Genomic DNA, 18,575 nt, shown 5'->3' with positions numbered 1-18,575 from the left:
TTGCTTCTGTGTTGAATGTATTGTGGAGATCGTTGAGGGCAGCCTAATTTTTGCTTCCTTGTCTGTGACTTTTGTTTTTTCCGCTTCAATGCCTGAGGAATGTCTGTGTTCTTGAATTTCAATTATTTGTTCAGGAATATGCTTGCAATGTTAAACATTCTGTTATCAATATGTCCGAGAATGTGGTATACACTTTCAATCTGTGGGTTTGTCTTCAGTGATACTTCCTTGTATGATATTTGCAAATTCTTTTCCTGTTGCATTTACTGGAGGCTCTTTTTCAGGGATCCTCAATTATGTTAAGTGCTTTGGAACTCCGATCTATTACTTCTAATTCTTTTGCTCCCCTTGTATTTATTTATAAGCCTTTCTTCCAGGTCACTGATCTTTTTTGCAGCCATGTTTATTTCATTCCTTGTCATATCATCTTTATTTATTGTGTATAATACTGTTTTTGTCCTCAACCTTTGTAATTCTGTAGCTTTCCTGTTGCTCTATCATCCCATCTTTGAGTTCATATTTTTCTGAGTGCATGTTCTCATTAACTTGATTCATAGCACAAAGCCCTTCTGAGGAATTCTGTTTTGTGCTTTGGATTATGTTTTCTTTAAGAGTGGGGGTTTTATCATTCCTCTGCATGCCAGGTTCCTTTCTCTTAAGGGTTGATTAGTTTTGTTTGTTTTTATCTGGGAGCGTTGCCTTAGCACGTCTGGATATTTACTGCAGTTTTGTTCCCCCTATCTTGTTCTATCCAGAGCTTCTCTTTGTTCTGATCTAGAGTACATGACTTCTCCTTGACTCCGTTTCCATGGACTCTGATTTATTTCCCCACTGAGCTGTGGTTTGAGAACTTGGTTATTGAATACCACTCACTTTCCTGTAGACGGAAGGGAAAGGGAGGCCCTGTGAAAGCTGCATGGCATTTGTGTGAATTAGAACTCCTGGATTCTCCTCTCTCCTCCGGAATTTGATAGGAGTTTTGAACTGTTTGAACCCCTCTCTACAACCAGGACTCATATCCACCCTAAAGGGGAACACTGGGATTTTTTTTTTTTTTTCCCCACAATCATTTGACACATTGATTACATCTTCTCTGCCAGGCATTATTCTAATCCAGGCACTGGGAACAAGTGAGAGAAAAATTCTCTTTCTCTTGAGTTTATATTCGTTGTAGTATCTTGACTGATATAATGTGCTATCCAAAAGAACTTGCCCACTTCTGCCTAATAGCCATTCCCCTACCCCTCAGTCAAAAGAGGAGAAAAAATAAGAATAGTAACTCAGCTCGACTTTCTCTAGATTTGAGGGCAATAATGAAGGCTTACGATTCATCGAATTTGCCAGTGAAGCTTCAGAGCGGCAGGGAGGTAGGTCAAGGTTAGGAGCTACCCTGCGTTGCTCCAGAATCTCTCTTTCCTTGGCCTGCATTTTGCAGGCGTGTGTACACGCACACTTTGCTTTGTTTTCCGTGTCCATACTATTAGGTGGCGCTCCTCACCCTAATTTGGCAGCTGGTTTATTTTGGGGAGGATGAAACTAGTGTTTCTTAGAGTTGAAACTCACTTTTTAAAAACTATTTGTTTTTGGCTGTGTTGGGTCTTAGTCGTGGCTCATGGGCCCCGCCACTCTGCAGCATGTGGGATATTAGTTCCCCCGACCAGGGGTCGAACCTGCGTTCCCTGCACCACAAGGCAGGTTCTTAACCACCGGACCACCAGAGAAATCCGTCCAGCATTCACTTTTTCAGTTGTGAGAGAAAGAAGGGATGAGTCCATGCTCTGTTTTCACTCTATTGCATTCAGCTGGAGGCCTCAACTTTTTCTTTTTTACTCTAATTAAATACTCTACCTGTGATCTGCAAATATAAGATTGCCATGAATAGCTCCTTCCTCATAATCATCCAAGTATTTTAAGGCTCAGATAAAAACAACATCGAGCTGAAGTGGTTTGGTTGGGTGGTGCGCCAGCTCCTCTTCGCTGTAAAACATTCAAGGACTTGAACTTGAGTTAGTCTTACCCTGGACACTAAAAAATGGATTCCTTCATATCTAGGAAACACATTTGTCAGAAGAGTTCTTCAATTTCATACCTTATGCTCAAGATTTTTCTTGCACAATGCCATAAGAATCCAATCTCTCCTCTTAGTATATCAAAGGCCTACACAAATCGTAGCAGACAGAGACAGGAAGTCAGAATAAACCTGTCTCTAGACTTCTACTAAGTATGGGCCCTGGGTCAGCATGAGAAAATCCAAGTGTCTAAAGCTATCTATTTGCCAAACCTAAATGAAGAAATAACCAAACATTTATGCTTTTTATTGTATACAGTAAGAGGTTGTGCATTACCTACAAATGTCTCCCAAATAAAACACTTAATTCAGACTATGGAGAAAATACTTGATAAATGCTGTACTTAGAATGGAATTTGAATGGCACTAGATTGCATCTTCTTGTGTCACTATCATGCCTCTAATGTAATTTCCCCCAACCAGAAATGTAATTCTCAGCCAGTTGCCTTGAAAGCTGGTTACCTTGGAGATGATTATCAGTATTATGATGACCTATTTAGGGGAATTTCTGCATTGCCAGAAAACAAATAACCATAGAGAGAGCGTTACAAAGGAATGATGCTCTTTTCCTGAAAGTGCCTTTACAAACAAATGTTGTAGATGTGAAATGATGTGGGTGGGTGTGTGTGTGGTGTGGTTTTATCTGTAATAAGGATTTGCAAAGGTGTATGTGGAATGACAGTTGTCCTTAAGCACTTTAAGAGCAAAGAAGGAAGTAAACCCAACAGGAGGAATAAGCATATAGACATCTCCCCTCTTGCTACAATTTGAAATGCATGGACATGCTTCTATTGATTTCTCTGCAGTGTTATCATAGCTTCCATTTGCCCAGTTTCTTTTTCTTCCCTGGGCTCTGTTTTTTGAGGATTTTCTAGGGGTGCTGGAGTGTGGCTGACAGCTGGTTGGTAAGGACTGATTTTTACAAACTAGTTGATTGACCATTAATCAACTTCCCGAATAAACTTGATAGCTGTTGTTTTGATTTGCTCAGAAATATGCCACAAAATCCACGCTCTAAACTCTATTTGGTTTCCCATTTTTCCATGAAACTAATGTTTGTGATTATAGACTTTTTAAGTTTAAATGTTTTTCATTAATCATTGCACTGTCCATCAATGCTTCAGTTCAGTTCAGTCGCTCAGTCGTGTCTGACTTTTTGCGACCCCATGAATCGCAGCATGCCAGGCCTCCCTGTCCATCACCAACTCCTGGAGTTCACTCAAACTCACATCCATCAGGTCAGTGATGCCATCCAGCCATCTCATCCTCTGTCGTCCCCTTCTCCTCCTGCCCCCAACCCCTCCCAGCATCAGAGTCTTTTCCAGTGAGTCAACCCTTCGCATGAGGTGGCCAAAGTACTGGAGTTTCAGCTTTAGCATCATTCCTTCCAAAGAACACCCAACGCTGATCTCCTTTAGAATGGACTGGTTGGATCTCCCTGCAGTCCAAGGGACTCTCAAGAGTTTTCTCCAACACCACAGTTCAAAAGCATCAATTCTTCGGTGCTCAGCTTTCTTCACAGTCCAAATTTCACACCCATACATGACCACTGGAAAAACCATAGCCTTGACTAGATGGACCATTGTTGGCAAAGTAATCTCTCTGCTTTTTAATATGCTATCTAGGTTGGTCAATGGCACCCCACTCCAGTACTCTTGCCTGGAAAATCCCTTGGACGAGGAGCCTGGTAGGCTTCAGTCCATGGGGTCGCTAGGAGTCGGACACGACCGAGCGACTTCACTTTGACCTTTCACTTTCATACATTGGAGGAGGAAATGGCAACCCACTCCAGTGTTCTTGCCTGGAGAATCCCAGGGACAGAGGAGCCTGGTGGGCTGCCGTCTGTGGGGTTGCACAGAGTCGGACACGACAGAAGCGACTTAGCAGCAGCAGCAGGTTGGTCCTAACTTTCCTTCCAAGGTGTAAGCGTCTTTTAATTTCATGGCTGCAGTGACCATCTGCAGTGATTTTGGAGCCCAGAAAAATAAAGTCTGACACTGTTTCCACTCTTTCCCCATCTATTTCCCATGAAGTGATGGGACCAGATGCCATGATCTTTGTTTTCTGAATGTTGAGCTTTAAGCCAACTTTTTCACTCTCCTCTTTCACTTTCATCAAGAGGCTTTTTAGTTCCTCTTCACTTTCTGCCATAAGGGTGGTGTCATCTGCATATCTGAGGTTATTGATATTTCTCCCAGCAATCTTGATTCCAGCTTGTGTTTCTTCCAGCCCAGCGTTTCTCATGATGTACTCTGCATATAAGTTAAATAAGCAGGGTGACAGTATACAGCCTTGACATACTCCTTTTCCTATTTGGAACCAGCCTGTTGTTCCATGTCCAGTTCTAACTGTTGCCTCATGACCTGCATATAGGTTTCTCAAGAAGCAGGTCAGGTGGTCTGGTATTCCCGTCTCTCTCAGAATTTCCCACAGTTTATTGTGATCCACACAGTCAAAGGCTTTGGCATAGTCAATAAAGCAGAGATAGATGTTTTTCTGGAACTCTCTTGCTTTTTCCATGATCCAGCGGATGTTGGCAATTTGATCTCTGGTTCCTCTGCCTACCTGTCCATTAATGCCTTTTTTTGATAAATTTTTCATACTACTTTAATATGGACCTTAAAAATTACAGTGATAAATATTAAACCTTTCAAAGATGCAGGGAAAAAACAGCATAACATAAACCAAGCATTATCGAAGATAGGACCAGTAGACCTAAATTTCCAAATTTAATATTTGTTCTTATGTTTTCAGATGAAAACTCTCATTCATTGTAACTTCCTCCAAGGTGATAGCAATGTGTCCATATTTCTCACCATCTTTTCAGATCATCTTGCCAAGCACTGGACACATAACAAATGTTCAATAAGCCTCACTCATCCTGTAATTTGCCCTCTAAGAATGTCCAAAACCTTTTTACACTCCAACTCAGTTTTCATCTGTTCATGTTCACAATGGCCTTCAGCAAGATTACATAGGAATCTCGCTTTTTTAAAGCAATATGCAGTGAGTCTGTTTTCAGAAAAGATCTTGAGTCAAGGTCAGTTGACTCATTCAGGCCTTATTTTCAATTTCTGTACATAGACTCATCCTTAGCCTGAAGTCACATCACCCTGAATGGAAGGCAAATATTAAATTCATATAAGTTACCTAACTAAATTCTTTGGACTGTTCTGACTGCCACGTTGAAAATACCAACGTGACAACATTTTCTTTCATTTGACTAAATCTAACTCTCTTTCAATATTTTTAAGAGGTAAATACACTGATATTTTAATGAATAATTCCTTAGCTAAATTTTAACTCCTAAAGTCTAGCATTATGTATTCAAGTTGATCTTGTAAGACTTCTCCATCTAACAGTTGTTAGGAATGGTTTTACCTAAAAAGCATTAATGTTACTCATTGGCAGATGGCCTATGACTCATTTATGCCATGTCCTAAAAGAGGTATCAAAAACACAGAGAGATTTTCCATTTAAATCAGAGCCCATAAATGATCTTAGAACATAACGTCTGCCCTCTTATTCATGTATTCAACAAAGATATTTAACTGTCCCTTTAAAATGGTCTTCAGACAAAGTAACAAGTTGGGAGTTGTTGGAAGTATCTGCATACCCTGCGCTGGTGGGTAAGGATTAACCCTTTTGAAACTAAGCTTGTATCCAAAGCATCCAAATATTTTCAAGATTCAAGAGCAGACCTCTCACTCTGGTTGACAATTCCACTAAATTAATTCACTCTGCATTCCCTTGGATGCACTTTCAAGGCAAATCACAAACTTCCTTTAGAATATTCGCTCTCTGATCTTCACTCCTAGAGATGACAGTTCTTAGCATTTAACCCTCATCATCCTTCCCACCCTGACACCAAACTGGGAGGAATGAGAACAGCATGTTCTAACCTCATCCATACCACAGGTGGTCATCCAAGGGAAAAACCATATTTCACCGCCTTTTGCTAGATAAACTTGCTTTACAAACAGGGTATAACCTTCTGAAGAATGATATGGAATAGCTTTCTCCAAAAAGAGGTCATGACTTTATACCCTCTGCTCTAAGAAAGCTCATGCCCAGAATGCCGGTGATCCAAGGCAAATTGTGAGATTAGCTCACTACAGGTATTTCAGCTGTCAAATTCTATCCAGTCTGGAGCAGCACCTGGGAGAGTATTTCTGATGAGAAACTCAGGGGAAAGGCTGTTGGATAAATCGACTGTTTTCACTGAGTCTCATTTGCCATCCTTTTCATGGATGATAGTCATCCTTGATGAGGATTATAAAAGGAGAATGCTTTGAGTGCTTTGAAATGGAGAGTCAAAGAGTTCCTGTGAAGACATGATCTAGAGCTGAGCTTACAGAGATATAGGGTAGGGGCATGAAGAGGAGGCATGCGGTCCCAAAAGTGCATGAAACACAGCGTATTCAAGATGCAGAAAGGGCCGTGTGGCTGGAACAGCAGGTGTGGGGGGTGGTATCCTGAGACATGAAAATGGAGGGGTAGAGATTAGCCAGATCATTCAGGGCCTGTTAGTCTAGTTAAGACATGTGAACATGTAAGTTACACTATAATACTGGATTGAAAACCATATAAGGAGTTAGGTCGTGTTTTAATCGTCCTTCCTTATACAATGTATGGAGTCTAAAACTGATGGAGTTTATGAATGCTAGATTAGGATGAATGTTTAAAGCCACAGGGTTTCTATGATCACTAATATCAGGGTTTCTATGATCACTAATATTAAGTGTCTGACCATGGTCCCATCACTTAGTTTCAGGTTCCTTGGCTGTAAAATGGAGGTGATGAAACATCTCTCAGGATGGTCACAGAGAATAAATGAGCTTTTTTATGTAAAATATAAAGAGTGAATAGTACAGTGCCCAAGAGCTTTTTAAGAATTGGAAAGAATATGCAACACAGACCTTAGATGTGGACAAGAAGGAACCTTATCCTGGAACCCAGAGTTTAGAGGACCCACGCTGGTCCTCCTCTCCCTACTCTTCCAGGGAATAGAGTCCCTAAGGACTTCTCTGGCGGTCCAGTGGTTAAGAATCCACCTGCCAACGCAGGGGACACAGGTTCATTCCCTGGTTTGGGAAGATCCTGCAAACCACGGGGCAGCTAAGCCCATGAGCCACAACTACTGAGCCCCTGTGCCCAGAGCCTGTGCTCCACAGCGAGAAGCCCACTAAGCACGACAGAGTGGAGCCCCTGCCCACAGAAGCCAGGGAGAGCACGTATAGCAGCAGAGAACCAGCGCAGCCCCAAAAGGTCCTCAAGACCAGCAGAACATGTGCCCCTCAGGGTGCAGCCAGCACTCCGCTGTGGACCAAGCTCTGGGTGCCACCTGAAGGCAGGTACACGCCCCATGGCTGAGGAGCAGCCTTCGGGGGCTGCTGAATGACACCGGGACATGCAGGCTGGGGTGTCCTCATAAGTATATATGAAATTTCTTAGGGTGTCCATGGGAGTTTAGTGAGGGGAAAAGAAGGCTCTTTCCACTGCTGAGCCCCAGGGTTCAGAATTCTTGATTTAAAGCTGGATTGCCTGGTTATTATCGACATTTATTTGTCAATATATGAGAATAGAAACTACGTATTTTAACAGTTTGCATCTTAATTTACAACACTTGGGCTTCCCTGCTGACTCAGATGGTAACGAATCTACCTGCAAAGCAGGAGACCCTGGTTCAATCCCTGGGTCGGGAAGATCCCCTCGAGAAGGGAGTGGCAACCCACTCCAGTATTCTAGCCTGGAGAATCCCATGGAGAGAGGAGCCTGGCGGACTACAGCCTATGGCATCACAAAGAATCAGACACAACTAAGCGACTAACACTTTCACTTCACTTCACAACATGTAACACTTTAGACACGCGGTACATGCACTTGCGTTTGTAGTTTTAACCTCAACCCTGCAAACGTTACAAGCAGGTATATATGCATCCTGCTATTTGTAGAATTCTGCATATCATACAAAATTCCATTTCATTTAAACCATCTTAAGATGTACGGATTGCCTGTTTATGAAAATCACATTAGGGTAACCATGAAATTCCACTGTGCTCAGAAAGACTAGAAAAGGCCAAGGAAAAAAAAATAAGTTCAAAGAAAGACAATCCATCCAGTGCCTTTTTGCTTCTCTACACGAGCATAAACACCATCCAAATACCACTGTATTGGCGTTTTGTGAAATTGTACATCTATATGCGGAGGCGGAAGGAAAAGAGGACATAAGAGCTGCTGATTTTTAGGACTAAAGGTGGCTTCTCTCTTTATGACACTTGTTTGGATGCCCTGAGTGTAGAGCTTTGAATTCAAACCAAGCGTTTTCAACCAAGTGAAGGATGTCCATCTGCTCTGAACTCCTCTCACAGTCATCGCCATACGAATCATTTAGCAAGAAAACATATACCGTCTTACACTATCTCTCCTACTACAGAAGCTATGAGTTGATTTAAACTCTTCAGGAATTTCTGCCTTCCCTTTCTAACTAACTGTGAGCTCTTAACTGGGTTCTATAGTTTTCTGTATGCGCACACCCTGTTCCCTGAGAGTTGCTCAACAGGTGTTTATACCTCACTGACTGATGCAATCATTTAGCAAATGTTACTGGATTCTTACCATGTGCCAGGCTCCGTGCCAGGCATGAGAGTACAGGATTGAACAGGACACTGGCTAAAAGATGAGTGCCTGGTACACTAGTGGGCTCAGTAAGTGAGAAACTGAGCAGCCGAGTGAATAAATGAACAGATAAATGAATAAGTGAATGAATTCGATACCACAGAGCTAAGGAATAATGTCAAGAAAAAAACCAAAATAACCACTTATGTTAAACCGAAAGTCATCAAAGTGAAAGATGTCAGCCTACAGAATATCTGTGATTCAAGAAAATGGAAAATGTGGGGAAAATAGTCACCCTAACATTTATACCTCTGGGCCATCTCTGTGGCCATTTAGTGTATGGCTCTGGAATCTTGAAAAGAATTAAACCAACCCACAGAAACCAAACTTTCTGTATTAAGAATCTGACTAACTCAAAGGCCCCAACTCTAATTTCTCCATGATTAGGGATGAAGTATCCTAGATGATGTCAATTCCAAAGAACTCAGTGTGTACAATAACATTATAATGAGTTTTTACTGAGATCTGAAATACTGAGATGCAGTGATTGACTTTAATCACAAATTTGCTTCATAAAAAGCAGTAAAAATCACCACAGAATTATATTACTCCGTGTCATTTTCGTATATGCAATATAATATTGAGGTCATAGTTTATTTTTATTTTCTTCCTACAATATTGTAAGAAAACCAGATTACCAACATAGAAGTTGATCTCCCTTGCAAAGCTACTTATCTTCTTGACGTGCAAAGCACCCGCTTATTTCAAACAGTGTCACAGCTTTAGAAAACAGAACCATATTTGGCCATCAATGAACCAAAATGAAATATCTCTCTGGAAGGATAAAGGAAATCAACATTCATACAAAGAAACTTAATAACGAGAGCTAACCAGGGTGCTCAAAGTTTTGTGTCTTTTAAAACTAGGGCATGCGTTATTCATACAGTAAAATCTTCAAACAGTGGTGGAAAGCATGAGTTATCAACAATATTATGAGTCTTTAAAAACAGTATCTCTTTCTCTAGAAGAGATGAAAGAAAGCCACCTTGTTCATCCAGGCCCACAGGCTAACAATGTCACTTAAAAGCAGGAGGGAGCAGGAAGGAGAAAGAAACCTTGTAGAGATCATGAATGCATTTCCTTTTTCAAGCAGAAAAAGAAGCGGTGAGGCAGCTTCCAGTGAAGAAAACATAGGGACCATGCCTCCACTCCCTCGGAGATAGACCCAGGCCCTTGACAGGTTCTGGAAGTAGTTCAAAGTGAGGCCACGGAGAGAAATTCCTCCACTCTCCATGGGAACATTTCCAAGTCTCTCCCTCCATTATCCCAGACAATCTCGATCCATAAACCTTCTAATGTTTGGACAACAGAATGTCTAGAAGACACGTAGATATTTTAAAGCAAGTGCATGCAAGGAATGGGGAGTTAATGAGGGTGAAATCCATTCCAACTGAGCCATCTGAGAACTGGGTGAGCCTCACGTGGTCCTGCCACAGAGCGCAGCCCTGCTGCCACAGCACGTGTAAGAGCAGCTCTGTTCTCTCGTTGTTTGTATTTTGAACTCAGGCTGAGCCTGGAGAATCCATGGAGGGAGGAGCCTGGTAGGCTACAGTCCATGGGGTCCCAAAGAGTTGGACACAACTGAGCTACCTGGAAACCTTCTCTATGTGTTAAGGAGTAGCATCCATTTATTGTCATATCATAATACATGTGCTTAAAAATCTTAGCAATGTTATCCAGTAACAGTGTTACCAATGTTATTTCATCTAGTAGAAATGTCTAATAATTGTAAAAAGAAAGGAAAGGAAGGAAGGAGAAAAAAAAAAAAAGTATCTTACTAGTGATCTTTCATCTGGCATAAATAAGAGGCTAAGCTCAAATGTCAAAAAAAAAAAAGGCAAGTCAAATTTGCTGTTTGCAATTTTGTTTGTTTTGCCGAATCCTTTGGCTGTTTTTGTTTTTTGAACCGGCTCATAAAGTTAATACTTGGTCATTCCATGAAACTCTCTGTAGTCATCCAGAAAGAATCGAACATAATTACTACCATTCCTATTCTCATGTGTTTGCCCTTCCCGAAAGATTTTCCAAAGTTCAGGAAGAAGAGTGTTGAATTATAGATGAAGAATTTTACCTTCAGCACTGAACAGGAAAGATTTGAGTTTTGCAAACACAGTGAAGCCCTTGCTCCACCAAGGGTGGACCTGACCCTCACACTGTTCTCTTACGCCCGTAAGCACGCCGTGTCCGGGAAATCTTCCTTCCCTAGGTCCTGTTCCATAGGTCTCGCACATGCATTCCTACACCTTTAGTCAAGAAGCTGGCAGTCACACACAGTCCGTTCTGGCAACAACAGAAGTGATTGTTGGAATTCAGAGGCTTCCTCTTTCACAAGCAGAAATGCTTTCCATTGAATTCACAACAACAGCATTTTGCACTTATGTTTTTGTCTCCTCAGAGCACTCTGCCACCGTTAACGAACTAAACCAGCCTTTGCCATTTTATGATGTCTCACTAAAATGAGGCTGCTTTCCTTTGTGGCAGTCACTTATGTAATGTTGTATTCTTCTAGCAAACACTGCACTTAACTAATGTAAATTCATTTTTAAATTGTGGGCTCAGAAGGAAAATTTTCCCAGAATATATTTTTAATGCTGCATCCTTACTATACCATTACAGGGAGCATTTTAAACTATAAAGCCATCTAAATTCTTCCGTGTAGTCTTCTCTAAGTACTTGTAAATTATTTATAAAGACCTCCCTCAAGTAAATGTGTTGTAACTGCCAGTGATGGGAATGGAAATTGTCTGTTCTGTGAACCCTATTACTATTTAATTATTTGTATACTGCTTAATGATTGGCTTACTGATAAAAGACTCCATCAGCGTACAAGAAAAAGCTGCCGTTGGCAGAGAAACTCTAAATCCTAAATCTGCCATGTTTTAACTCTGCTGTCTCTGATACTGCTGGACTACTTTATTTTTTTAATACAATGATAATTAGATTTATCTGTCTATTGTAAGACACACAAACATATACTTTTCTGCCTTCCTCTAGGGGAAAATAAAATAAGCTTCATGTCATGGACCGCTTTATACAAGTGCTTAATGGGCTCATTCCTAGGAGTTTGATCTCAAGTGGGAAGGGGTATCTCTCTGAAAATAAGCATATGCACACTTTCAAGTTTAGACACAGATGGAATCCTCAAGACCCTAGGAAAAACTCAATAAACATTGGTTGGTTGCCTCCGATTTCTATTCTCGTCATTCTTGGTAAGAGCCTTCTAACTCCTGTTTGAGGAACCACCATATTCTTCTATACTTAACGCTGGGCTTAGACTAGAGTTGCACCTACCCCCAACACCAAAGGTAGGATACCTGGACCTCTTGATTGGTTTGGGGATAGACAGATGCTCAGGACCAAGCTAGCCTAGCTCATCACACTGTGATATGTTCACCACAGGGGTTAACATAGGGTCATCTGTATTTGTCCAATCAGAGTGAACTTGGGGCTTTTCCTGGAAATTCTGATGCAGACTCTTCCTCTCGGATGGTATCGTGTGGTGATATGAGACTTGAAGCTGGTACTGTCATTTATACCCTTAAGAGAAGAGCCTAGGGTATCTCGAGGAGGCCCACGTGGAACTCTCAGAGGAGTCTGTAGAAAACGGTAGAGACACAAGCGAACCGGGGACCCTGATCCTGCTGGAGTCAGGAGCATTAAGCAGGGAGCAGATGGAACTGCTGTACCAAAGGGATCCCACCACACAGGGCCTCCAAACGATGGGACTGCTCTTTGAAGCTCCTCATCACCCTCATGTCCACAGTTGGGTGGGTGGGTGAGATTAGTGGGCAGATCTGGGCTGTGAGGTCACTTAGGGGCCCAAGATCTTCCTATCTTGTCCTGTCCCCCAACCGCCTACTGTCTTTACATTGCAAGGTAAAAGCGAGGTCACTGCCCTCCTGTCACACCCATGTTCCAGATGCAAGAAAAAAAAAAAAGAAAAGTGGAGGGCATGAACCTTATGTTAAAGCCCGCCAGGCTCCTCTGTCCATGGAATTCTCCAGGAAAAACTACTGGAGTGGGTTGCCTATTCCTGCTCCAGGGGGTCTTCCCTCCCACATTGCAGGCAGATTCTTTACCATCTGAGCCACCAGGGAAGTCCTACTTTAAGGCAGGGTTTATCAATTTTAGCCCTAATGATATTTAGGAGGTTGTGATTCTTTACTGTTAAGAGCTGTTCTGTACATTGTAGGATGTTTAGCAGAATCCCTGACCTTGACCCACCCACTTGGGGGATGCCTGTATCGTCCCCCAAGTTATGAGAATCTAAAGTGTCTCCATTTTTGCAAAATGTTGTAAATTCATCCTCCAGACATTTTGCAAAATGTCTGGAGGATGAAATAGCTCCCCACTGAGAGCCACTGTTTCAAAGATATGCTATGGAGTTGAGATATATCACTTCCATTCACCTTCCAATAGCCAAAAGTTAGTTAGGTGGACCATACTGTGTTGTAAGAGAGGCTGGGAGAAATATTTCTAGCTGGGTGAAATGGTGCCTCAGTAAAATTAAGAGTTTATTGATGAAAAAGGAGTTATTGATGAAAGAGTTGGAGAAGGCAATGGCACCCTACTCCAGTACTCTTGACTGGAAAATCCCATGGACGGAGGAGCCTGGTAGGCTGAAGTCCATGCGGTCACACAGAGTCGGACATGACTGAGCGACTTCACTTTCACTTTTCACTTTCATGCATTGGAGAAGGAAATGGCAACCCACTTCAGTGTTCTTGCCTGGAGAATCCCAGGGATGGGGAAGCCTGGTGGGCTGCTGACTATGGGGTCACACAGAGTTGGACACGACTGAAGTGACTTAGCAGCAGCAGCAGCAGATGAAAGAGTTATTGATGAAAAAGGAAGCAGAGGGAGTTCCCTGGCAGTCCAGTGGTTAGGACCATGCTTTCACTGCTATGGGCATGGGTTCAACCCCTGGTTGGGGAACTAACATCCCACAAGCCACATCACATGACCAAAAATAAATAAATAAACTTCATACATCTGTTTTAAAAAATGCAAAGTAAAAAAAAATTAGACAGTGGGATGAATGGAGAGAGTAAACATATATGCTGCTGCTGCTGCTAAGTTGCTTCAGTCATGTCCGACTCTGTGCGACTCCATAGACGGCAGCCCACTAGGCTCCCCCGTCCCTGGGAGTCTCCAGGCAAGAACACTGGAGTGGGTTGCCAATTCCTTCTCCAATGCATGAAAGTGAAAAGGGAAAGTCAAGTCGCTCAGTCGTGTCCGACTCTTAGCGACCCCACGGATTGCAGCCCACCAGGCCCCTCCGTCCATAGGATTTTCCAGGCAAGAGTACTGGAGTGGGGTGCCATTGCCTTCTCCAAACATATACAGTACCATATGTAAAATAGATTGCCAATGGGAGCTTGCTCTATGACCCAGGGAACTCAATCCAGGGCTCTGTGACCGCCTAGAGGTGCGGGATCGGGAGGGAGGGGACATACAGGTACCTATGGCTGATTCTAGAGGGAGGGGACATACACGTGATTCATGTTGCTGTATGGCAGAAACGAACACAATATTGTAAAGCAATTGTCCTTCAATTAAAAATAACTTTTTTAATTTAAAAAACTTAAAGAAGGGGGAAAAGGATTTAGGGGACAATTAATCTTTGCCACACAGTCTTACTTTTGGACTTTTCCATCATATAAGTCAATAAGCTACCTTTACAATTTACACCATTTTGAAATGAGTTTTCAGTCACTTGAAATTTGAGACCGTACTTGATAAATGCGCTACTTTCCTCTTCCAACGTTGTGCGTTGAAATGTACTGAGCATTATCCACAGCAGAGGAAAAAGATAAAAGGAATGATACCTACAGTTACTGAGAAGCTGGGTACTGGCTCAGAAGGGATTGAACAAAACAGCTGAAATGAGGGTATTTCTTATCAAGTCTCTGGTTGAAATGGAAAGGCCGTGGTTACAAGGGCCCACAGTCGCTGTAGTCGTTAAGAAAGAAGACAGTATAATTATGCAAAATTGTCAAGATGAAAACTGCAGGCGTCTTGCATTATTCCGCTTTGAACTGCTGCTTTCCAGTTCTCATTGTAAATGCAAAAAGCTTTTAGTGGCTCCTTTATATCTCACACAAAAGGATCATTGCTTACAGCCAGCTGTTTTCCAATTGTATTTCTATGAAGTTAGCATAATTTGACATTAGAACTGCCTGAAGGAAGAAGGGGGTGACCATGTTCATGGGCATTCGAGTATGGAGTAGTAATGGAAAGAGCCCCCTTCTTACAAGGAGACAGTCTCCTCAAAGTTCATCCTGAAGCCAGTAGTTCTGAATTCAAAACACATTTCCCCACAAAAACACTGTTTTTGTGTTACTGGGTTACTACAGAAGTCCTCCAATATCGAAAAGAAAGAGATGCATGCTTTGCAACAGTACAAAAGAAAATGCTGCCAGGCAAAGAAAGGTTTATCTGAAGGTTCTGACTGAGAAAATCATCAATAAAATCTTCAGGGAAGAGGTGACTTTTAAATCACATTTACAAGGGGAAGAGAAAGAAAGGGCATTCCAGGTTGAAGGACCGGCAGTTCAAAGACAGAGCATTTTCAATTCTCTGTGACAAAGAGTAAGTATCGACCAGGAGAGCAGCACAGGGTTTATGGAAGTCAGGATGGGGCTGTGAATGCCACGATCGAGTTTGGAATTCGTTTTACATTGCTGCTGCTGTTGTTGAGTTGCTCAGTCATGTCCAACTCTTTGTGACCCCATGGACTGCAGCACGCCAGGTCTCCCTGTCCTTTATTATCTCCTGGAGCTTGCTCAAACTCAGGTCCATTGAGTCGGTGATGCCATCCAACCATCTCATCCTCTGTCATCCCCTTCTCCTCCTGCCTTCTGTCTTTCACATGGAAAGATATTCTATCTTTAATGACTTTTTTACACTGGCAAGTCATTAAAGGGTTTTAATGAGAATCATTAAAATGGGATCAAATGCCCTTTTAACAATTATAGGAAGACTGGTCTGACATTGAAGGTACAGTAGCAAGAGAGATTAGATTTCTTACCTTTAGAGTATGGCAACATTTAGAAAGACAGAACCAACGAGAGTGACCAGATGAAGGCAAACGGGCAGCACCCAGTGGCCCAGCGTTCATGGGAGGTGGAGAAGGGATCAAAGATGGCTCCAGATCAGGCTGGACTCCTGACGAAAGAACAGGCCTACAGGGAGGTGAGGAGATCAGTAGGTGTCTGTCCCAAGGATCACAGAGCTGAGGTAGTTATAGTTATGACCTTATAGTACAGTGTGTGGGCTGCGCTTATGTTTCTACAAAGTTCATCCAAGTTGTGTCCCTGTAATTGAAGGAAAACAATTTACTGAATTTTATACTGAGTTTCAAAGTCTTCCTCCAAGGTTACTCTCTATCCTTTTTTGGAAATGTATCTCCACATGTTGAAACTGTGCCAGGGACACCAGTGTTGGTGAAAACATTGCATTCCAGTGCCAGACTCTGTGGCCAGAAGCTCTGTTTTACTGAGGTAGCAGTAATATTGAAAGCATAAGGTTGGACTGCAGGGTGTCTGAGCAAAGGAGTACAGAGAAAAAGCCTATGAAATGTGTGCTAAAATAATATCAAATGTGATTGAAACGAAAACATTTGTCCTTGAGAATCTTGGGGCAGATGAAGGGACAGGAGAAAATAAAGAAGGATCAGTAACGCTGGAGAAAAAGCAGAGGGAACCCAGGGAGAGTTTAGTGGGAAGACTGTCATTTTAGTTTGGAGAGAGACAGAAGATAGATGGATGGATGGATGGATAGGTGAGTAGGTAGGTGGATAGGTAGGTAGGGCTGCTATGACAGAATACTACCGACTTGGTGGCTTAAACCACAGACATTCATTACTCACAGTCCTAGACACTTAAAGTGAGAGATCAGCGTGGTCAGGGTCTTAGGAAAGGCTCTCTTCCTGGTTAACAACTGCCCCCTCACTCTATCTTCATGTGGCATAGAGAAAGATCATGACTCTTCTTATAAGGCTCCACCCGCAAGACCTAACTACTTCCCAAAGACCCCACCTCTTAATACCATCACACTTAGGGGTTAGGATTTTAACATATAAATCTGGGGAGCACACACATTTAGTCCACAACAATGCCAGCTAAGGCGGTATCGAGAATTACCTGGCAGAGTGAGGGCTTCTAGAGTTTCTTCTGATTGCCATACCCAACCTCCCTATTTTCATCCCTTCCATAGACAAAGCCATCAAGTCAACCAAGCCTTTGTAAAGCAAGGTGGATGGTAGGGAAATCTGGAACAGCAAGGAAATAGGGGCGTCCATGTGTCAACACTCTTCTTACTCCCTGAGCAAAAGAGGATGGCAGATTCAGTGTGTCCAGGGTGGATCAGATGGAGATGAGTGGGATGGGAGGCAAAGTCTGAAGGACTATGTGTAGTGATAGCTCACTTCACCTAGAGCTAAATATTGGAGCATCAGGGCCAGATCAGACTACTAGGAATTGGTTGTTGGAATAAACCCTTCAGAAAGGAGACTCCTACCATTTAATGTGAAGATATATGTGAGAAGTCTTCCGCTCAAAATTAACACCTGAATAGGAACCATGAAAGACAGATTGGCCCCAGACCATAGGCTGTCTGCCCCACGAATCATATGAGAAGAGGCTTCCCAACTGGCAGAGAATGACCCTCCCACCTTCGGAGTTGCTCATAAGCTGAAACTGACCGAGTAATCACCTAACCAATCAAAGGAGGTCTTCATCCTCATCCCTGAAAATGGAAATGAGACACGAGCATTCATCTGGTCACCATCCTGGGATCCTCAACACTCCTTTCACCTGGCAGAGTCAGTGCTTGCAAGCCTCCCGTCTACAAGGTGAGGTACAATAAGTGTCTTAGCAAATCCTCTCACTGTAACTTTAACGTGATTTCCTATCCTTCGCTCTAGATTGGAAAGAGTGGAAAAAAGAATGCAGGAGTTTGGAGACTAGGTGGAAGCAGAAGAAAGAAATCAGACTATATTTTTTTCTCACAATGAAAAGGAATTCACAGAAAAATTATGAGTGGAGGTATAGACACTACCTCTCTCCAACAACCAACGGATATTACCGTATTTCCAACAACAAATCTCAAAGCTGAGGGCCTCCTTTTCTCTGTTTCCTCATTTCGAGCAGCATCAGGAAAGTAGATTCTCCATACATAATATGTCCAAGTATACCCACATTAGCTCAATATCTGGAAAGAAAGGTCCATAAATCACAGTTTTGTTTCACACTATCCTAGAACCACAGTAATAAGACTGCAGGTAGAACTCTCCAGATCACCTTCTCAGCTCTGAGTCATTTGATGTCTTGACTTCAGGAACAGGAGGATGTGGAATATTGGATGTTGGGTTCATTTCCCATCACACACCTCAAGACCATCTCTGCAGGTAGAAAAGAAAGAAACTCCTTCTCTTTCATCTTATACAGAAGTAAATTCTTCAGTAATGAACCAGTTGCTCAGCGTGGGTGTTCTTTCCAGAAATAAATCTGGCACTAGGGTCAGCTTGGAATGACTTTTTCCCATTTGCTAATGGTGGCCACCAGTTCTACAAAGTGATTTGGGGGAGGGTCTGACACACAGATGCTGACTTAGATGTCAGTCCTTTCACAACAATATAATAAATATGAATAATTAATAAAATATGTGCCAAGTACATTCTGAAGAACTTTCAAAAGAGAAACTCAATTTAATCTTCACAATTCTCTGAGCGAGGTATGACCAGTCTCACCACTTTAAGGTGAAGGAACTATGGAATAAAGAGCTTAAATAACTTGCCCAAACTACACAGCTGGTAGCACAGCCAAGA

The 18,575-nt window shown here is 42.3% G+C and overlaps 1 protein-coding gene and 1 long non-coding RNA gene across 4 annotated transcripts in view; one reads left to right on the top strand and one right to left on the bottom strand.

Moving 5' to 3' along the window:
- The window catches only part of LOC113893336, a 31,852-nt gene extending 14,241 nt beyond the window's left edge, over positions 1–17,611 (bottom strand). The window contains exon 1 of the long non-coding RNA XR_003511291.1: positions 15,777–17,611. This is a non-coding gene — a long non-coding RNA (uncharacterized LOC113893336). The remainder of the gene's footprint in view (positions 1–15,776) is intronic.
- Positions 1–18,575, top strand: part of SYT1 (synaptotagmin 1) — a 606,041-nt gene that overhangs the window by 570,218 nt on the left and 17,248 nt on the right. The gene's annotated exons all lie outside the window — the stretch shown is intronic.

Source organism: Bos indicus x Bos taurus, chromosome 5 (genome assembly GCF_003369695.1).
Source record: "Bos indicus x Bos taurus breed Angus x Brahman F1 hybrid chromosome 5, Bos_hybrid_MaternalHap_v2.0, whole genome shotgun sequence".
Taxonomy (NCBI): Eukaryota; Metazoa; Chordata; class Mammalia; order Artiodactyla; family Bovidae; genus Bos; species Bos indicus x Bos taurus.
This window is presented reverse-complemented; position numbering and strand designations above follow the sequence as displayed.